Genomic DNA, 21,371 nt, shown 5'->3' on the forward strand with positions numbered 1-21,371 from the left:
CGGGTGCTGTTGTCAGTGGTATGAATGGAGTACAGTTTATTCATATGGGTAATTTTCTCAGTAAACTGCAGAAAAGAGTCAAAATAGCAGATCCATGGCATCATGTTGCCCTGTTAATACGAGATAGCACAAAGCAGGCAAATGTAGACATTTTGAACAAAGTCCTGGACGATATGGAATATATTGAAATATACATCACCAACTTTTAAAATTTTTCTTCAAAATCTCGGCAGCCTGGGTCAAAAGAAAAGGTAAGAGAAGATCTACAGACTCCCCTGGAGAACAAAGGTAGGCCATGTCAGTGATAAGAGTGATCTTCAAAAGGAACCAGAGAATCGGAATTTATGTCCATGGAGGATACATAGGGCACCTCAAAACCACAAAATGTAACAAAGAATGGCCAGTTTCTATCAAGCAGAACAATGTATGTGTTGCTCTGGATTAGACTGTGGAGCCAGGGCTGTGAAACCAAGAGACACCTAAGAGCCCCCAGCTAAGTCCATTCTCAAAACGACATTCTCATTCCCCTATTCAGCAAGTGGTAAGATTAGTCTTGATTGTATTTTTTAAATATGCATCTTTAAAACGAAAGAACCTGAAATAAGTTCTATGTTTCCTGACAAGCAAGTCAAAATGTTTTCCTGTTTTCTTACAAGAATATTCACAATGCAAGTTTGTACTTTTTGGAGAGATGTATCTCTGTACACATATCCGAGCACAATTTGCTTAAATCTGCTTTGATGCCCGCACCTGGCTGAAATTCCCCACCTCCAGGCCATCCCACTTCCAAGGGCACATTCCACAGACATTAGTTTATTGCTTTCCCAGCACGATCCTGGATTCAGAGCACACCAGTGCCCAAGCGTCCAAGGGATTCAAAAAGAGAGATGAGCTTGTCAAGATATTTTTATTTTCACTTTGATGCTGCAGGGACTTAGTTGCTTTGCAGTAAGGGACATCCAGACAGACTTCCAGCAAGGCAGTGACTGGCACTGAAAGTAACTAAGTCTGTCAAAGACTCTTCGTGGAAAAGCAGAAGAAAAACCTGTACTATTGAAACAAACTGAAAGCATGTCAGAGTGATTGGCAAGCTGACTCTTCAAAAGAAGAAATAATTATTGCTCGATAAAGGCAGCTTACGTCAGATGTGCATTTCTGGGCCACCATTTGGGTTATTGCAGGCTGCACTGACATCACAGGAAGGGTTTTGTGGCTTCTAAAGCAAAACTGTGAAATAGCAATGGCCCCATTATTTCAACGGCGGCAGCCTCAGCAGTGGCACATAGCGTGTACCTCTCACGTGTCTCGGCTTCCCTGTTTTAACCATCAGACAAAGCGAGTTAGAAAGAGAGGGACTCATGGGTATGTAATCATGGCATCTGCTATTTTTGACTAGACTAATTTTTCCCGACATAGTAATAATCAACATTTGCACAATCAATCTATTTAAGCCAAAAAAATAAGTCAGCTTTTCATTCTACCGGTTTCTAAACAGTAACATCCCTCTCTCCCTACAAATGATGTAGTTCCTACGTTCAAGTATAGAATCCTTTACTAGATATATTTTTCACTCTTTGGGGTGACTTTTTTATGGGCTTCTTCTGGGTTTGAATTTTTTCTTATGTTTTCTCTAGGAGTGCAAAAGAGACGAAACTTGAATTGTTAAGGACTTCGAAGCTATAAACTACCTCATAAAGAAGAAGTATCTAGGGAAAATGATTTGTACATTGACAGTAACTATCTCCTCTATTCATTATATAACTAAACTTACATATTTGTTAGTCACAGTGGTCACAGGATACCTCGTTTGACTCCCATAAGTCATACAGGTGTACTGATGCATTTGCTCATTCATTTAATTTTTTCAATAAAAAATTACTCACTATGTTGCAGGCAAGGTCAAGGTATTGAAGGACTCATTTCATGTAGCTATTTCTGAATGTTTCTAAAATATAGGAGTGTTGTATATACTACTTCCTAAGAGAAAAACAGGTATGTATCAAGGAAGGATTTTCCCCTAGAATATGGAAATCATATTGTCCTTTGAGGTAGACATTGCTCATTACCTACCTGGTGTTCATTCTCTCCTTCCTTACTAATTAAGCTGATGTAAAACAGTAGTAGTACCTAGTTAAAATACCCTATTTCCCAGCCTCCCTTGCTACTAACAATGGTCACTTAAATCTGGCCAATAAATTATTGCCAGAAATCTCAAGTGAAGGCACATTTTTATTGCATCTAGGGGAGTAGGGGAGAAAAACAGTCTTGATTACCTCTATCGGGTCCATGCACCAGTTTTGGACAACCAACTTTGAGACTTCTCATTCATAAGAAAAAACCAATTCCTATTTGTTCAAACCAGTAGAGCAGAGATTGCTAGTGCTGTTCTTCAAAATCATTTTCTCTTCTTCTTGAGCACCAGCTAGATTACTTTGCTCAGCCTCCCTTACAGTTAAATGTGACAGGGACAAGCACTACTACAGACCTGATCCACATAAATTTGTTTTGTGTATGCCTACATGCTCTTCCTACTTCTGCTAGCTCAAAGTCAATATCCAAAGCAAACTTGAAAGGCATCTCCTGAAGGTAAGTGACAGCAAAGTCTCCAACAGCTTGGGTCCCTGAGTGATTGTGGGGGTCAGAACCCACCCACACCAGCAGGAACAACCACTTTGGATTTCACGGAAGAATAAAATAAACTTAGGACATTAGGTCAGTGAAACTTCTAACTAATTTGTTACAGCAGCTAACATTATCCTAAATACTAACATCCTATTTGAGCCAGGATATTGTCAGAACAAAGTAGAGCTTTTTGATCTAGTATTGTATATTTGTTGGTGGCGGGAAAAGATTGTTTTTCTTCTTCTTTTAGTTAGCAGTGGCTGTAACTCATAGAGTTTTGTCTGTACCTGAATAAAGGAATTTCTTGGCATTCAGAAATTATGGACTTCAATCTAGAGACACTAACTAAATAGTACTATTAATTTTCTCCTTTGGAAAGGTGCTGAACGTGATCTTTGCGTAGAAAACAATCAAAATACTGTTTATCAAATGTTTCCTCTTCTCCCTACATTTCTTAGCTTGCCATTAAGATGATAAAGAAATAAATCGTATTTGAGATTTATGTTTCAAAAGGAACTTTGTGGGGGGGGCGGAGGGGTTGCACATCAGTAGCTCAGTTGGTTAGGCATCAGGCTTCAGCTCAGGTCATGATCTCATGGTTTCTGAGTTCGAGCCCCTTGTCAAGCTCTGCGCTGACAGTGCAGAGCCTGGAGACTGCTTCAGATTCTGTGTCTCCTCTCTCTCTGCCCCGCCCCTGCTTGTGCTCTGTCTCTCTCAAAAATAATAAATAAACATTAAAAAATTTTAAAGGAAATTTGAGGGTAGTTATTGGTACATGGAACTAACTTGAAAGCAATCAGCTATTTGTTTATTGTTTTTCCCATATATCCATGTTTCTGTTTTAGTGAATTTCATCCAATAGAATGTACATAGAGATGATTGATGCTCACTACTTTCACACTTGATAAGAAAAATCTCACATGCATTTTCCTCCACGTTCTTGGTTAATTACCAGAAAACACACAGAAGATGGCAGTGCCTATGTCAGGGTTTCATGCTTGACATCTTTCAGTAAAACCTTAACCTTCACACTCTATGGACCAGTAACACCTACCCTGGACTGATAATAAATGAGAAATAAATTTCTATTGGTTTAGCCACTGAAATCTTGGGGTTTATCCTGAGACTGGTGTTTCCTGAATGCTAACTAACAACATGTGAGCTAGCATTACCCTGTGTATAGTCATACAATTCCTAACTGATACTCTACCAATGAATGAAAGCTATTGTTCAAATGTGTTTATATCCATCGGTGGTGATGTCTGGACAACCTGCATACTCAGAAGAAGCAGAAACCATAAAGCTGTTCTTTTTTTCTCTTTTCTCTTTTATCTGTTTATTTGCATGTAATGTACTATTTCTCCTATACTCATTTTAACTTTTGTCAGCTTAGGAGAATTTTCTTTGTGATTTTCCTATTATATTACAGGGTTGGAAAATAATCTGAAATGCCAGTCAGAAGTGTCTGGGGATTTCACTGTGACAACTTCCCCAACTCTGAAGTTAAGTTCTGAGCAAGAGCAGAAGTAGAGAAAGTGACCCCAAAAATGGCAGCTGTAGGAACGCAGAAAAGAGAAGGAGACATCTGAGCAGCAGGGAGAGCAATTGGATGGGACAAAACAGATAAAATGTATCCAAACCTTGAAAGAGGTTTGGAATCAGGTGGTTCTACTTGTGACAGAATGTGAGGGAAACTTAAGAAAGATATGCTGAAGGAGTGTCTGAAGTGATTACCTCTGAGAATTTAGAGAAACAATGTGCAGCTATATGTGAACTTGCTATTAAGAGTAGATAGCCCAAGGGAATTAGAATGTTTGGTTCCAGAGTTTCTCACATTTAACCCACCAGTCACAAGTGGAATTGGGAAGGGTGGAGAGCAAAGTGCACTAAGCACTTGCTGGGTATTGGAAACTACAGATGGATGCCTGAATCTAATCCCATCCTTCAGCTACCACCACACCAAGCACCACAGTCCCAAATGACACTTGTCAGGGGTAGTAAAACAAAACAAAACTAAAAAACTTTAGATTTCATGAAGTTTGATATAATAGGAGATTTAACTTTTCATTCTCTTATTTTTTCCTTATAGTTTAAAAATGCGACATACTTAAGGAAAAGTACAGATTGTCCCTATCTAAAGACAGTAGTAGTCTCTTATCCAAAAATAAACATGGTCAATTATATTTAGGGAAGATTTATTTTCCTTTGTCTTACTTTTAAACAAAAACTTTAAAATGTTTTTTTTTTTAAAAGTTCTGACATCCTATGGAACAAAACCCAACATTAAATAGGACCATAGATATTTTTGATGCTGCATTAACAACCTACAGCTCCGTAGGTTTTAATTAATCTCTATTAACCAAGTATTTATTGAAAATCTATCACATGACCATCACTGTATCAGGTGAGGGGACGTCAAAGGAAATTAAAATCTGGCAGGTCTTTCAGAAACATATATTCTAATGAAAGAGATTGACCACTAGCCCATTGATTATGGAATAGTGTGAGATATGCTGGTCTTTAAGGGAGTTGAAACTTCACTTTCTACTCAACTAATAACAACTTGGTTATTTTCATACCTCAACGATGCAGTAACAATAGTCATTGGGGCACCTGGGTGGCTCAGTCAGTTAAGTGTCCAACTTGAGCTCAGGTCATGATCTTGCTGTCTGTGAGTTTGATCCCCATGTTCGGCTCTGTGCTGACAGCTCAGAGCCTGGAGCCTGCTTTGGACTCTGTGTCTCCCTCCTCTTTCCCTCCCCCGCTCACATCTCTGTTTCTCTTTCTCTCAAAAGTAAATAAACATTAAAAAAAATTTTAACAAAAAAATAGTCATCATAGTTTCTAACATTTACTGGAGTGCCATATATAATAAATGTTTTCTATGGATTACTTAATTTTATCTTTTCCTTTTTTTTAATGTTTATTTTTGAGAGAGAGAGAATGCATGATCATGGCAGGGGCAGAGAGAGAGGGGAACAGAGGATCCAAAGCAGGCTCTGTGCTGTCAGCAGGTTTCAAACTCACAAACTGTGAGAGCATGATCTAGCCAACATCGGATGCTCAACAAACTGAGCCACCCAGGTGTCCCTAATTTTATCTTTAAAAACTTCTGAGGGAGGTAAAAAAAAAAAAAAAAAAGAAAGAAATTTGTCACAATTTTTCAATATAGAGTACATGAAAACACCAAAAAGTATAATAAATTGACCAAGATTGCTTATCTGAAGAGTGGTAAAGCCAAACTTTGAACTCAGGCAGTTGGAGATTCTTCCATCTAGAATTCATGCTATTGTAGTCATGATCCATTTGAATCAGATCTTGCCTAGAAACCTATGTCAGGATAGCTGGACCCCAAGAAATACACCTCACGTATGACCTTCAAGTTACCTAGGACTTGAATGCTCACAGCCAGTCCATTGTGTTAATATCTGGCCCACTCTTAGATACACTATATGCATTACTGGATCTGGTGATTTGAGGAGTCCCAACAATTTCATAATTCCTCCCCAAGTTCTAACCATTCATCAAATCTTCTTGGATGGAAGACAATGGATTGATCTTCAACTTTTTGTACTTCCCCTAAATATCCACCTTGACTCAGAATCAACTCATATCCTTAAGTTACAAGCAGCTCCAAACTCTGGACACATACATAACCAGCCAATACTCAGCAGAATTTATCTACCAAAAGCCACTCACTTCAGATGCTTCAGCATCTCTCACTTCATTCCTTTATTTATTTATTTGATAATATTCAATGCCTACTAGAGCCAACTATTGTATAAGACACTGAATTAAAACATTTGCCACAGTTCTTATCCTTGTGGAGAATGTGGTCTACTAGGAGTGATGGGCATTTCTGTGGATATGGAACTTTATTTTGCAATTTTTGTAATTTTAAGTTATTTACATCAGCTTGCAGGATGCAAGGGAAATTCTAAGAAAACTTATTTGTGAAATTATGATAGCTATTCCTGTTCCAGATACATATCCACTCTAGAGAAGATAAAATGATTTGTCTAAATGCATCTAAACGCTTCTAAAAGAAGAGACTATGGTAATTTTAGAACAAGTTATGTGACTACTCGGAACTACTAGATTAGAATCAGTTATATGACTTTAAGTTCATATGAAATTAGCAAATCTAGGAAATCCATTTCAGTAAATGTTTCATATTTTTTTTAATGTTTATTTTCGAGACAGAAAGCATGAGTGGGAGACAGGCAAGCAGAGAGGGGGACAGAGGATCCAAAGCAGCTCTGCACTGACAGCAGTGAGCCCAATGCAGGGCTTGAACTCACAAATCATGATCATGACCTGAGCCAAAATCAAGAATTAGCTGCTTAACCGACTCAGCCACCCAGGAACCCCAAATGTTTCATCTTTTTAAAATCTCAGTGAATTGAGATTTAATTACAAGATGACTTTAGAACTTCAGGTTCACAACAAACATGAACTATTCCAACTGCCTAGTGACATCACCTCCCCTACTCAAGTAATGCTCAAAAGATGCGCAGTTTTGATGATTTCCTTGTATTGGAACTGCTGATTTTATTGCAGCCTTCTCCAATAAGAACCAAATCCTGAATCAGATACCAAGTTTCTGGAAAACTATACTGTTTCTCAAGAATTTCAGTACACAGAAAATAAACGGGAGAGGGTGAGGTGACAGTAACAGGTTTCAAGAAGATGAAACACTCTGCAAAGGACAGTGATGAAATGCTCCCTATCTCCATGGAAGAATGAGAGAAGGCTTCAAATCGCAACCGATGTGATTGAAGTTAGATACCTAAAAGAAATTGCCAGTAGCCTGGGGCACTAAACTATTGAGCACCATAAGAAATGTTGGTGAATCTCTTGGCCTTGCAAGGTCATCTCCCTGAGAAAGTTTCACTGCTGCCACCTTGATGTATGCCAGAGACAGACCACCGCTCTAAGAGATCTCTTCCAGCCCCACAAAACTATGAGTATGCTGCTCCTAACCTGGTCATCTTATCCTCCTTTAATCTGAGACTAAGCATGGGACTCAGACCTCAACACTGCAGATACTACAAATGGGAAGACATTGTCCCTATGGTAATCGATTTATGGAGGCAGAACTAAGAAGCAATTAAATAAAAGCTAGATCAGTACAAAATAAAGTGCCAAATGGAGTGAATTTCATTTATAGGGAAAGATAAAGATAAAAGCACACTGTATACATGCCAGACCCTTTTCCTACTTTTCTAAATTAATTCTACAACATCATCATGCAACAAATACTGTTTTTCCCCATTTCATAGTTTAGGAAATTGTGGTTTAGAGGCGATATATACAAGATTATAACTAGAAGCAGGAAAAACTAGGGATAATACCTACATCTAACTCTAAAGCTCTTCCCACCAAACCATATTGTATTTTGCATCCTGTTAGTAATATACACACCACAGTGGAAATGATGTCTGTACAGCACCATCTCTAATGGTTTCCTCAATCTGAGTATCTCCAAAAAAAAAAAAAAAAAAGTAAAAAATTTTTACAACTATTGTTGAATAAATACAGAGCCTGAATTTCTATTTTCTTCTCTATAAATCTTCTTTTCTAATTAATAATAGCCCTTGTATTTTATTATTTGTGATTTCAGAAAGACTCCCAAGGAATTAGTTGAATTGAGGGTAGGAAAGCAATATTAGCTCTAGGCATAGAGATAAATGGATTTAGAGGCACTAAATGAGGAAACCAAATGGGCTCTCACAGCTCAGTGTTTATAGAATTAGCTTTAAGTACCCAACAAACAAATCAAGAACCAACATTAAAAGCTCAGAGTCAGGCATGACCTCTTATTCTTTTTAAAATCCACATTGTGGGTTTTAAGTTCATAACACTATTTCTAATAATGGCATCTTTTAAGAGCTAAAATTTCGAGAGATTGTGAAGGTTCAAACTGCTAACCTCCACATAATATTTATGGCCTGCAGATTTTTAAAAAGTTTTAATTAAGAAGTTCCGAACTCTTTTTTTCTCTGGGTCCACTCTACTGCAGCTTGTGTGAGCCAACATTTTCTAAACTTGTCATTCCCATACCAAACGATGAATGTTGTACTATCCGCATACCAACTACACTGTTATTCCTTTAATCCTTTTCTTTAAAGTGATTCCTTTTTTAAACTAAATAAATTTGTTTTTAAAAAGAATTTTCTGTTGTAATTATAGTGACAAATTCATTTAATTTGCCAGAAATCGGAGGTTGCTGTAAAGATAAATGCCTGTTTTAAAAATAATACATAAAAGATTGTTTTTGTAATATCTAAGGTCAGCTTGCATGCCACCAGTTGCTTGTGTATCATTCTTCACTAAACTGGATCTTCAACTGTGCCTCCCCTTGTTCCCTGAGAACTGTCCCCAGGAAACAGGAGGACACAGATGGACAAGGGAGAGTGTCTTCCCTCATCTCAAGTGAGATCTGCATAAAGGATCACTTTTCCCAAGAGTGAAAGCATAGGCATGTCTTTCAGATGCTCACCAAGGTGAAAAAGAAAACAGTACTCTGATAGCACAGAGGAATTGTTCCCCTTTTCCTTTCCTGCTGATACCTGAGCTATCAGGATGGTATCTGAGAGGCTTTGTAAGAGACCTCTCTCAGCCGCAGGGGAAAGGGGCGGTGTGAGAGCAGAAGTCAGACCCACCCTGACCCTTCACTGTGGCTGTTGATTGGGAAACAGCAGAAAAAGTCAGGCCAGTCACTCCCCAGAGAGTCCCTGATGAGGACCAGCTTTTCCTTTCCTAAGGTTCTTTATGGCTTGAGCACATCCACTTCTAACTCCATCTCATCTGCAGCTTGGTAACTGGGTTTCCTAAACAAATTTAACCCAAGTGTCAAGGTGAAATTGAAAGTGAAACTGGCAGCAAAGGACAAATCTGGACGTCTTTAATGGATTGGAAAGCCAAATGGCAATTTCCAGCTAGGTCCCTTGCCTTAGGCTGGACTAAAACAAGGCAATCACATTTCAGTCTGCTCTTTCAATAATTTTATCAATACAATAGGCCTCACGAAGTTTATGTACAAAGACAATCTCATGCATAGTTAGAACAGGTGGGCACCTTATGTGGTTTTTGATACTCCCCAAATAATCCCTCGTCCCAAATTTACCTCCCCTTATGGCCCCCCATGTTCTTGAAACTTCTGGCCACTTTTTTGGAAACAAAGTTAGGAAGGTCACTGATAAAGAGCAAATGCTGATCCAAGAGGGCAGCCCATTAAGCCAGGGTGAATGTACAGCAGGAACTGCAAGTTAAATGTTGGGATCAGACATTTTGTCACTTAGAGCCAGGGGATTTGGACAGGTAAATTTGGACAAAAGTAAAGAGATGAGGACCATATCAAAATCACTTACAAGTCTTTTGAAATATACGTGCCCAACATCCAAGCCCAGATATTCTGACTCCATAGATCTGGGAAGGCAGCCAAGAGGATGCCACAATTGGGTCAGAGACCTTTTATTAAAATGTGGATGGGAGACTTAAATGGGAATAAAAGATTTCTAAGGAGAAATTGCCCCTACTTTACAAACTTGTCTTTATCTTTGAGGCAATAGTCATAGTAACAGAGAGCCATTTCTAACTATTATCCATTTTTGAATAAAGAGGATGCTAGAAAATATTTGCCTATGGCGTTATTCGGCATCAGTATTGTATTTTTCTTGCAGAGAGCATGCAGCACTGGGAAATACCAGCTAGCAGCTGGGCATCATGGGAATGTTCCTGCTTTGGGATGTATTCACCCCATTTAAGAAAGCTAATCCGCTCTTCAAGTCTGCTGTGCCACCTCCTGCTTTTCCTTTATTCTTACAGATATGGGAGCTCAAGGAAGACAATCTGGGAAACTCAGGTTTCAGCAAGCTATGCATATTATAAGAGTGAATTCCCCCTCCCTCCCTTCCTCTCTTGCAAAATACTCCCTACTTAAATTGCAAACCTTGGAGCCAACACGTCTGGCTCTAACTGCCTCATCATTCATAACCTTGTTATGCAAATAAAACAAAGAAATTAAAATTCTAGTTGAACCCTAACAAAACAAAGTAGCCCCCCAAAAAGCATTCTTAAATGATACTATGTTGCAATGCATACCTATTTTGTGTTTGCTATCAGTTTTTACGCAATTCAGCCGAAGGGACTTAGATGAATTGGTGTTCTGCTTGATATTGCTGATTTTCATATATTTAGTGTATGCATTCTCTGTTAAAAGTTCCCCAAATGATGAGAGTGGGTCAAGCCATGGCCCTTAAGTGACAAAAGCAGAATCAATCAAAATTGAAAAAGTAGAGATTTAAATGAATTCACAGAGCCTTGAACAACTGAAAAAATACCTTTCAAAAACTTTATTTATATTATTGCTGGAGGCCTGAGCAATATCACCTCGGCTATTTCAGAGAATGTGCTGCCACCTCCTCACAGAAAGTCGTGCTGTTCAGCCCTCTTAATCTTACCCAAAGCCTCCACGAAATGTAAATATTTATGACTCACAAGCTGTACTTCCCTCGCCCTGTTCAATATTATTCTCCCACAGAACACTGGGTTTCTTTAAGGTAGTTGAAGGGTTTTGTCTCAGAGAAAAACAAGAATTTTTAAGAATCTTATTGCTACTTGCTCCAAAAGGGCAGATGATTGTTGTGAATTTCCCTCAGGGAAAGACTTGTTGAAATAAAAAGTTTGAGAGAGACTTACTAGGATATTGGCCATGCAGGCATTTTTCCAGGAGTTCCCATTAATACAATAGGGAATGGAACTAGGGGGAGATGAAAAACATCAGGTGTGCAGAATATGGAAAAATTTCCATGGCCAGAATCATCTCTCCTGTTGATCCTTTAGTACTTAGACCAAAGTACAGCTACTAGAGAGCCCCTTGCTCAGTTTCCATATGCATCACAGACTGTGTCTAATAGAAAAGTCTGGAAAAAAAAGTCAGAAGACCCGTGTTCAAGTCCCTGTTCTACTTGGTTCCTTAGCAGCATTACATTGGAAAGGAATACTGTCTCTGGCCTCATCTGTAAAATAGAGAATAAGGTTTGTTCTGCTCACATGTCAGGGTACTTATGGGAATTCAGTGGGATAATGAGTGTACAAGTGTTTAGAAACATTGAGGGATTAACAAATATTATCTAAGGAGAAGTAGGCTAATAAAATCCATCAGTGGAAATAATCCTTTAAAGTTTGACAACATAGAATTATCATTGCCTGACCCCATAGAGGTCATGGGTTTATACCATTATGCTAACCCATGTAGTGGAAGGTTGTGGAATTCACAAAGTTGAACTCTTCTGTTGCCTTCTGTCTTAATATTCAAACATAATATATTCCTAAAGAGAGTATAGGATTTGCCCGAGTATAAGATGCCTTCTATCTATCCTCCTTCCATGCATCCTCAAAAATGGCTTCCTGGGAGATTAAGATTTTAGAAACACAAAACTTTGGAAATGTCTAGGTTGAAAATCTTCTTACATATCTACAACACTGTGACTATAAGATTCCAGAAGATAGGAAGGGTGTGACAATACAGATCCATAGCAGAGTCCCAGACTCCTAGATAAATGATTATTTAGCATCTATTTATGAAGGAAGCCCATGCTCAACATTCCTATAGAAAACGAGCCAGCAGGTTTTTATGTTATTCAACCAAAGTAAAATGGAAAAAGGTACAAGCTATATGCAAATTTGTGTCAACTTAGGAACATAAGTATTGCTCTTACATCATTGAAAGTGCTCAGAATTTTCTTTTCGCTGCGGAACATATTAATAAGGATATAAAATGTATGTTTCAGCCAAAAGAATTAAAAAGGAATAGTTTAATGGCTCTCAGAATCCAAAATTGAGTATGAAATATATTTCAGGCTTCAGCTAATGGTAAGAGAAGAGTCAAAATACCTGATCTGAACTCTAGGACCTATTTATCTTATTTGGCTTGTGCCATGGCAAGCTACCTAAACTTCCTAAGACTCAATTTCATGTCAAGATCATTTCACAAGTTTGTTGAAGATCAAATGAAATTCAAGACCTTGGACTTTTGCTTCCTGCCATGATGCAATGACTTCTACCAGACTGCCTGAGAGGAGCAATTACACAATCCAAATAAGATGAAAAATGCAACTGTCTGAAGGCAATGGTAAGCAAACAAGGCAGCCAGGACTTGAGGGACCATCTTCCCAGAGAGAGAAGAAATACGTGGAGGTGAGTTGTACATTTGTCTACAGTCTAATCAGAAATTTGCCAATTTTCTGTATACCAGGAGTGGAGGCTGAGTGAAATGCAGTGGCCTGGAGCTTGCAAGAATTTCAATGAGTTGGGAACACAGGGGTTGGAGTTCAGAACAATGGAGTAAAGATGGTCTTTTCAACAACTGGACATGCATATGCAAAAAAAAACCAAACCAAAACAAAACAAACAACCCAGACACAGACCTTATTTACACCCTTTATAAATATTAACTCAAAATGAAATATAAAACATGAAACTATACAACTCCTCGAAGATAACATAGGAGACAACCTAGGTGAACGTGGGTCTGGCGATGACTTTAGATAAAACACCCAATACATAATCCATGAAAGAGGTTACTGACAAGCTGGACTTGGTTAAAATGAAAAACTTTGCTATGCAGAAAACATTATCAAGAAGATGAGAAGACAGGCCACTGACTGGGAGGAAAGATTTGCAAAAGACATCTGATAATAGACTATAACCCAAAGTATACAAAGAACTCTTAAAACTCAACCAGAAGATAACAAATAACCTGATTTTAAAATGGGCCAATGACCTTAACAGGCACCTCATCAAAGATGATATACAGATGGAAAATATGCATACCAAAAAATGCTCCACCTTGTACATTACCAGGGAACTGCAAATTAAAACGATGAATATTATCATGCACCTATTAGAATGGCCAAAATCCAGACAAGAGAATACCAAATGCTGGTGAGGACGCGAAGAACAGGAACTCACATTCATCGCTGGTGGAAATGCAGAATGGTACAGCCATCTTAGCAGTTTCTACAAAAGTAAACATATTCATACCACACAATTCAGCATTTGTGCTCCTCGGTATTTACCCAGAGTTGAAAAGTTATGTCCACACAAAACCCTGCACATGGATATTTATAGCAGCTTTATTCATAATTGCTAAAACTTGGAAGCAACCAAAATGTCCTTCAGTAAGTAAATGGATATATTGTGGTACATCCAAACAATGGAATATTATTCAATGCTGAAAAAAATGTGCTATTAAGCCATCAAAAGATATAGGGGAAACTTAAATGCATAATACTAAGTGAAAGAAGCCAATCTGAGAAAGTTATGCATAGTATGATTCCAAATACATGACATTCTGAAAAGGCAAAACTATGGAGACTGTAAAATGATCAGTGGTTGCCAGGGTTGGGGTACGGGGGAGAAAGACAAATAGGCAGGTGAGTGATACTGATAATGGTAGAGGCTACACATGTTGTCGGGGGGGGGGGGGCACAAATGGTATGGGAAATTTCTATACTTTCTTATTGTTTTTAAAAAAAGTTTTTTAATGTTTATTTTTGAGAGAGACAGAGACAGAGCTTGAGCAGGGGAGGGACAGAGAGAGAGGGAGACACAGAATCTGAAGCAAGTTCCAGGCTCTGAGTTGTCAGCACAGAGCCCGATGTGGGGCTCGAACCCATGGACCATGAGATCATGACCTGAGCTGAAGTTGGATGCCCAACCGACTGAGCCACCTAGGCTCCCCTCCTCTCAGTTTTAATGTAAACCTAAAACGGTTCTCAAAAACTAAAGTCGTAAAAAAATAAGTTATTGGAACATATCATTTGGAACAAAATCAATATTGAATAGCCAAAAATTTCCAAAACTGACCAACATCAACAAGCCACAGATTCAAGAATCTCCAAGAAGCATCAACACACATGAAACCACACCTTAGCACACCACAGTCAAATTACTATAAATTAAAGACAAAGAACAAGTCCTTAAAGCAGCCAAAAGGGGGAAAATATACATCATCTTCAAAGGAAGAACTACTACTGACAGATAACTTCTCAATAACAACAACTAGAACACAAAAACATTAAGGCAAATTTAAAAAGCTAGGGAGGGAAGGTAGACAGGGAACCAGACAACCTAGAAAGCTATGTCAAAATTGAAAGTAAATAAAATGAAGAATATAAAAGTATTTAATGAACGCCAAAGCACTGTAGAAAAAGAGAAGGAGAGGAAAGCAACTGGATGATGACTTTTAAAGTCTTCATTTAGAAGAAAATATGATTGCAGTTGACAGTTCTAAGTTCAAAATCTTCTGTGCTGAGTGGATAACTTGTTCTCTTAGGTAATTGCAAATTAGAACCTTGCTGTAAACTGGCTTTCCCACGAAGAGGTACCTTAACAAATAAAAGGAACTATTTGAGAAAGAATATGTGAATGGGTTACCAAAAATCCTACACTATTGGGGCACCTGGGTGACTGTCAGTTGAGCCTTGTACTCTTGATTTTAGTCAAGCCATGATCCCAGGGTTGTGGACTCTATGCTGACAGCATGGAGCCTGCTTGGGAATCTCTGCCCTCTCCCCTCTCCCCTCTCAGGTAGGTAGGTAGGTAGGTAGATAGATAGATAGATAGATAATTATGCAGTTTTAGTTCACTTGGGCTGCTATAACAAAACACCATAGACTGGGTGGTTCAAACTGTAAATATTTATCTATGATTCTGGAGGCTAAGAAAAGCTGTTGTATTATAAATATTTTGATTAACAACTACTAAGTGTTTATGTGTATTGAGGAAGGGCAGTAATTAAGGACCTGCTGATTCAAGTTCTCCAGATAGTGTGCTGAACACTTTACCTGAATGTATTAATCCTAAACAAATCCCAGTTTACTAGTGTATTCCACAAATGTGAGCATTTTATTCTCAAAACAATTCTATCAAATATTATGATCTCTATTTTAAAAGATAGAAATTAAAGTAAGGGGAATAACTTTTTCAAGAGTGCACAGCTAGAAAGTGACAAGGTCAAAAAAAAAAAAAACAGCACAAAAATGTTAAAATTATTTGTGGCTCTCAGAAATGTTTAAGAAAATCACATGCTTGATGTATTTACTAATTGACATGAATCGTCAGGTATAGTAGGCATTTTGAATACAAGGATCTTGGGACACAGCTTTAATTCTTCTAGAGCAGAGTAGTCCAATACATCTTTCTGTAAAAATGAAAATTTCCCATACCCATGCAGCCCAATGCAGTAGTGATAGTCACATGTAGCTATTAAGCACTTGAAAAAGTGGCAAGTGTGACTGTGGAACCGATTTTTAAGTTTTATTCAAATTTGATTAACTGTTTAATTTAAATAGCCACATATAGCTAATGGCTGCTGTATTAGTGCTTTCCTAAAGCATTTGGGTATCATTAAGAAAATTATGACAATATTATTAAAAAGTTCAGGGGCGCCTGGGTGGCGCAGTCGGTTGAGCGTCCGACTTCAGCCAGGTCACGATCTCGCGGTCCGTGAGTTCGAGCCCCGCGTCAGGCTCTGGGCTGATGGCTCAGAGCCTGGAGCCTGTTTCCGATTCTGTGTCTCCCTCTCTCTCTCTGCCCCTCCCCCGTTCATGCTCTGTCTCTCTCTGGCCCCCAAAAAATAAATAAACGTTGAAAAAAAAATTAAAAAAAAAAAAGTTTCAACATTTGGTGGCTTATCAGATGTATGTGGACTGGATTGTATGCTTCAAAATACATATATCCTCAGAAGCAATTACCAAGGCCATGTGTGTAACTAATTTTAACAGAAATATACAAAAAGAGCTTGAACTTTTGAAAAACGAGATCAGACACATACTATACAAAGGACAGTGTAAACTCTATTCTAAATCAACCCCTTTGAATTAAATGTCTTAGAGTTTGAATCCACTATATCATTTAATATAGAGATAAATAGTATGAAGTTATTAAAACATATGTAATAAATGATATGACTATAATTTAATAATTATATAAAATATAATGAATAATAAATATAAAGTTATATATAATATATATTAAATAATAGAGTTATTTCTACCAGTATTAAAAAATAGAAATTTTGAAATATAACCTTAGGTAATAAAGCACTAAAAAGAAACAAAGTGAAACCACTGATATGAAGAAAAAAAATTCCCTGAAAATACTGCATATTTCCCAAGTTACTGCGACAAAGACTGAACAGGAAACTAATCCTGAATAACTATAGAGAGAGGACCTCTGCTGGGACCTTCAGACGAAGAAAGCTTTCTACAGAGATGCCTTAAGCATGGGTCTTTATTTTGATGTTGTTTCTAACTCTGTTGGTTTTTTCCCCCCCAATCTAAAGAAACATCAAGAGTTAGGAGATTTGTATTCCAGATCCAGCTCTGACTAACTCCATGATCCAACCAAGTCACAATTTTTGTCACAAGTCATTTGCCTATGAAAAAAGACCGGTCAAATGATGTCTAAAGTTGATTCTGGCTCTAATACTCTAGGTCTCCAATAAATGCTTCCCTTGTTCTTTAAAGATTTAAGCCTAACCTAGCTTCTACAAACCAAACTGCTGTATTACATATGTAAGCACAAAGTTTGCCTGACCTGGTATCACATCTACTCGTGTGAAACTTGAAAATCTCTTAAAACATGTTTTGAGGACAGGTCTTCACCTAATAAGCGTTGTTAAATGTCCAGGTTCTTTTTCAAACTCCTTCCCAGGATGGGATGCTGGAGGGGCAGCGTACTACACAGATGTGATCAGTTTACAGTTCATCCTATAAAAAGTGAGATGAGGTATGTGGTCTCTGTACTCACTTGTTTCAGGGTCACAGCAGCTATATTTGATAAGAACACCAAGCTTAAAACAGTGAGCTTGCAATGATTTATACACTCCCTTTCATTCTAAAACTCATTAAGTTGTTAAGCATATTGTAAAAGTTCTTGAATAGTCACTCTTCCCATACATGTTAAGATCGGTGGAGACTGAACTTCCTCCTCTCCACCCATGTACAAACATAAAAATTAAACCATTTATGACTGTTTGGGACTGATATGGAGCAATTCTTTTCCTTGATGTTGCTACACATTCTTTGGGCAAGCTCATGTATTGACATCTCTCATACAATGGAACAGTGAATTTGAGGCCATGGTTCCCTTATGACTATTAAATCTTAAAATTCCAGACTTTGACCAAGAGTGTGACAATAGTGCCAACTGGCAAAAATTAAAGAAACCATATCTGAATTGGTCCAAACACATGTGTCTGGAAGAAAAACTCAAGACCTTGCATGTGAAGCACTCTTAGAAAATTTACAACAGACCTGTCCTCAAGTTGCTTTGTTTTGGAACAGAGTAAGCTTGGAAATAATTACAGTGACGAAGTCAGTTTCCCCTGGACCTGATCCTTGGCATTGCCAGGAAACTTAATGCTGTTTAAAATGCTGCCAAGAACTGTTGGCTAGACTCTACACAGTTCTTAAAAAAAAAAAAAAAAAAAAAAAAGATCTCTATAGTCATGTAAATCCCTATTGCCTCAAACCCCACAATGGCTAACAATTATTTTACAATTGACAAGATTTTCAGCACAGTGTGTTGGAATGGACCTATCATTTTCAGAGATCTTAGTCTCTTTAGAAGCACTTGGGAGTTCTGCCAGGCAACAGACTTAAGTCATTATTGTTGGACTGCTGGATGGAAATGTAAAGATATATTTATCCACTATTCTGCATTATATAGTCATGGCTACTCAGGGATGGGCAGTACAAATGGGTTTTTCTTTTCATGCTATTAATTATAAATTGGGGAAACCAGAAAGCAGATCAATTAAAGTCAAGTTAGCCCAGCTAAAGAGAGTGCTTGGCAATTTCCTTAGGAAAATTGTGCAAATATGAAAAGGTCAATAAACCCAAAGAGAAAGAAACTAAATAATGAAAGATAATTTTATTATTCAATGTCCTTTCTAATGTTTAAATGATTAATAAAATATGTTTAATATTTCTACTGTTGATTCAACTGTTTTTTTTCTGTTAAAACCACTAGGTGCCAAATGTTTTCTTTTCTCAGCTTTGTTAACAACTAAAGGCTAATCTCCGGCAAGATGTGTTTCTATTGGTTTCACAACAAGGTAGTTTTGTGTGTCTTCTATATTTGGTTCTGTTATCACTTTAAGTTACAGTACCTATCTACATTCCATTATCATCACATCTCATGTATTTTGATTGGATTCTTTTCTATTTTGTAAATTCGGTTCTTTATACATTTTTTCAAGACCACAATAGGGTTTATTTCCCCTTCTTGAATATGCAGACTATGATCAGAGATGGAATTTCTAGATACATCAGCAAGTAGTATAAGATGCTGCTGAGTGTCGCATTTTAAATAATTTACAACACATGAAATGTTTAATAATGTCTCCTAACAAAAAATGCAAAATGAACTCTGCATGGTAATGTCCCATGCTTGATTCTAAAATAAGTACAGGTATTAATATGGGCATTGGTTAGATAAAGATATCACTTCACAGCTTGTTTACCAACCTCCACAACAGGAAATTACACACCTATACCAGCCAGAAAATTATCTGCCAGTAGAGAATATTTGATTTGAAAAACAGAAGTACAATAATTAGATGTATACCCACTTGTCTTTTTCAGAAGCATTTCTCACCTCTAAAATATTGCTAGTAACTTCAATATACCTATGTACCTTCTTCTGTCCCAGCCTCCCTCTATGGAGGCTCCCTCTATCCCTCCCAAATGGGATGAGTCAATTAAAAAAAGATTGTAAATTCTTAATCATTACCTAAGGATTGATTACCACCACAAAGAAAGTACAGTTTTAATGAGTGGAAAATAAATTTAATAGAATATTCATTTCAGAGAAAGAAAGTTATCAAGACGCATATTGCGAAGTGTTCACAAACTTGATCATTTGCTTTTTTCGTATTTGTTTAAATCCACCCCCCATGTGAAGAAAATCTCAACTAAAATAAATTTTGAAAAACCTCAAGTTTGCCACCCTTGGGATCCATTTTCCAAGATAAACCCAGTGAAGTTCCATTAGTATCCAAAGAAACCTTGTATCTGATACAAGTCATCAGTAATCATTTCAATTTGTATTAGCCTTCTGCCGTGGTATAAAAGAAAATGTGTGCTGAATAAGAAAAAAATATTCCCAGCCCTACCATTTGCTCAGTCAATGATACACAATATATGATTTCATTTTATTCATCATTTGTTTACTCAAGAAAAAAAAGTGACAGAAGATCCCCACTAGAGCTAGAGGAGTGTCAGGAAAGCTAAATGGAAATAGGTGATGGCAATGATTGATACCAATGCTATTGTTATTATTAATAAGAAACTTCTCAATATAGGAAACATCTACAGGCATGCCTGGGAGAGATTTCAGGTTCAGTTCCAGACCACAGCAATAAAGCGACTTAAGCAAATTTTTTGGTTTCCCAATGCATATAAAAGTTGCGTGTACACTATGTTATAGCCTAATAAATGTGTGCTGGCATCGTTTCTATTGTACGTATCTTAATTTTAAAGTATTTCCTTGCTAAGGAATGCTAACCATCATCTGAGCTTTCAGTGAGTCAAAAATCACTAATCACAGATCACCACAACAAATAATGAAAAAGTGAATATTTTAAGAATTACCAAAATATGACATAGACATGAAGTGACCAAATGCTGTTGGGAAAATGGCACTGATAGACTTGCCTGTTCCAGGATTGCCACAAACCTTCAAAAACATTACCTGCAAAGGACAATAAAGCCAAGCACAATAAATCAAGGTATGCCAGTATTTAAAACCTCCATCCAGGACAAAATTCAAAATTTTATAATCTCAAAAGATTATAAAAATTGCCAAAATCTGACGAGGGCAGTTTGCAACAGAGGTTGACTAATTTTACATATGAATTTCTATGTGAGAATCCTAGATAAATTGATAGCCAGTAATTTGGGGATATATTAAATGGTAATAAAAAATCAAATTATTAAACTGTTAATAAAGGTATTATAATAATAAAATTTAACTAGTAATATCCCCAGAATGCAAGGATGGCTTAATATTAGAAACCTAAAAAATCACATTAGAAGAAAAATATTGTCGTTGTAAAAATTAAATTAATGAAGCTTAAAATTAAATAAACCTTTCTAATTAAGAAAACTCAATGCTAGGACCTTCTTTGACATGAAAAATAACATATTTTTCACAGCATATTTAATTGACATCTACTTGATCAACTTTCAGGAAAAATAACCTCAGCCTTCTCACTTAAAAAAGAAATTATTGGAGTGCCTTCGTGGCTCAGTCAGTTATGCATCTGACTCTTGATTTTGGCTCAAGTCATGATCTCACAGTTCGTGGGATCGAGCCTGACATCAGACTGCACTGACAGCATGGAGCCTGCTTAGGATTCTCTCTCTCTCTTTCTGCCTCTTCCCCATTCACATCCTTTTTCTCTCTCTTCTCTTAAAATAAATAAAGAAAAAAAAAACTTAAAAGAAATAAAAATAAAAAGAAGTTATTGATCATGGATTTATGATTCTGGTAGATAGAATACTATTCAATGCATTCAACCACTTTCATTCCAGCTTGTTAAATATATGCTTACAAAGTTCTATGTTCCAAAACCTGTTTATACCAGTCATAGTGTGCTATAAGTAAATTAGATGCTACAAAAATCAATAAAATATAAGTACTAAAAAAGACTTCTTGTTTCTAAGAAAATTAAG

This window comes from Puma concolor, chromosome C1 (assembly GCF_028749965.1).
Source record: "Puma concolor isolate L17-30 chromosome C1, mPumCon1.1.hap2, whole genome shotgun sequence".
NCBI lineage: Eukaryota > Metazoa > Chordata > Mammalia > Carnivora > Felidae > Puma > Puma concolor.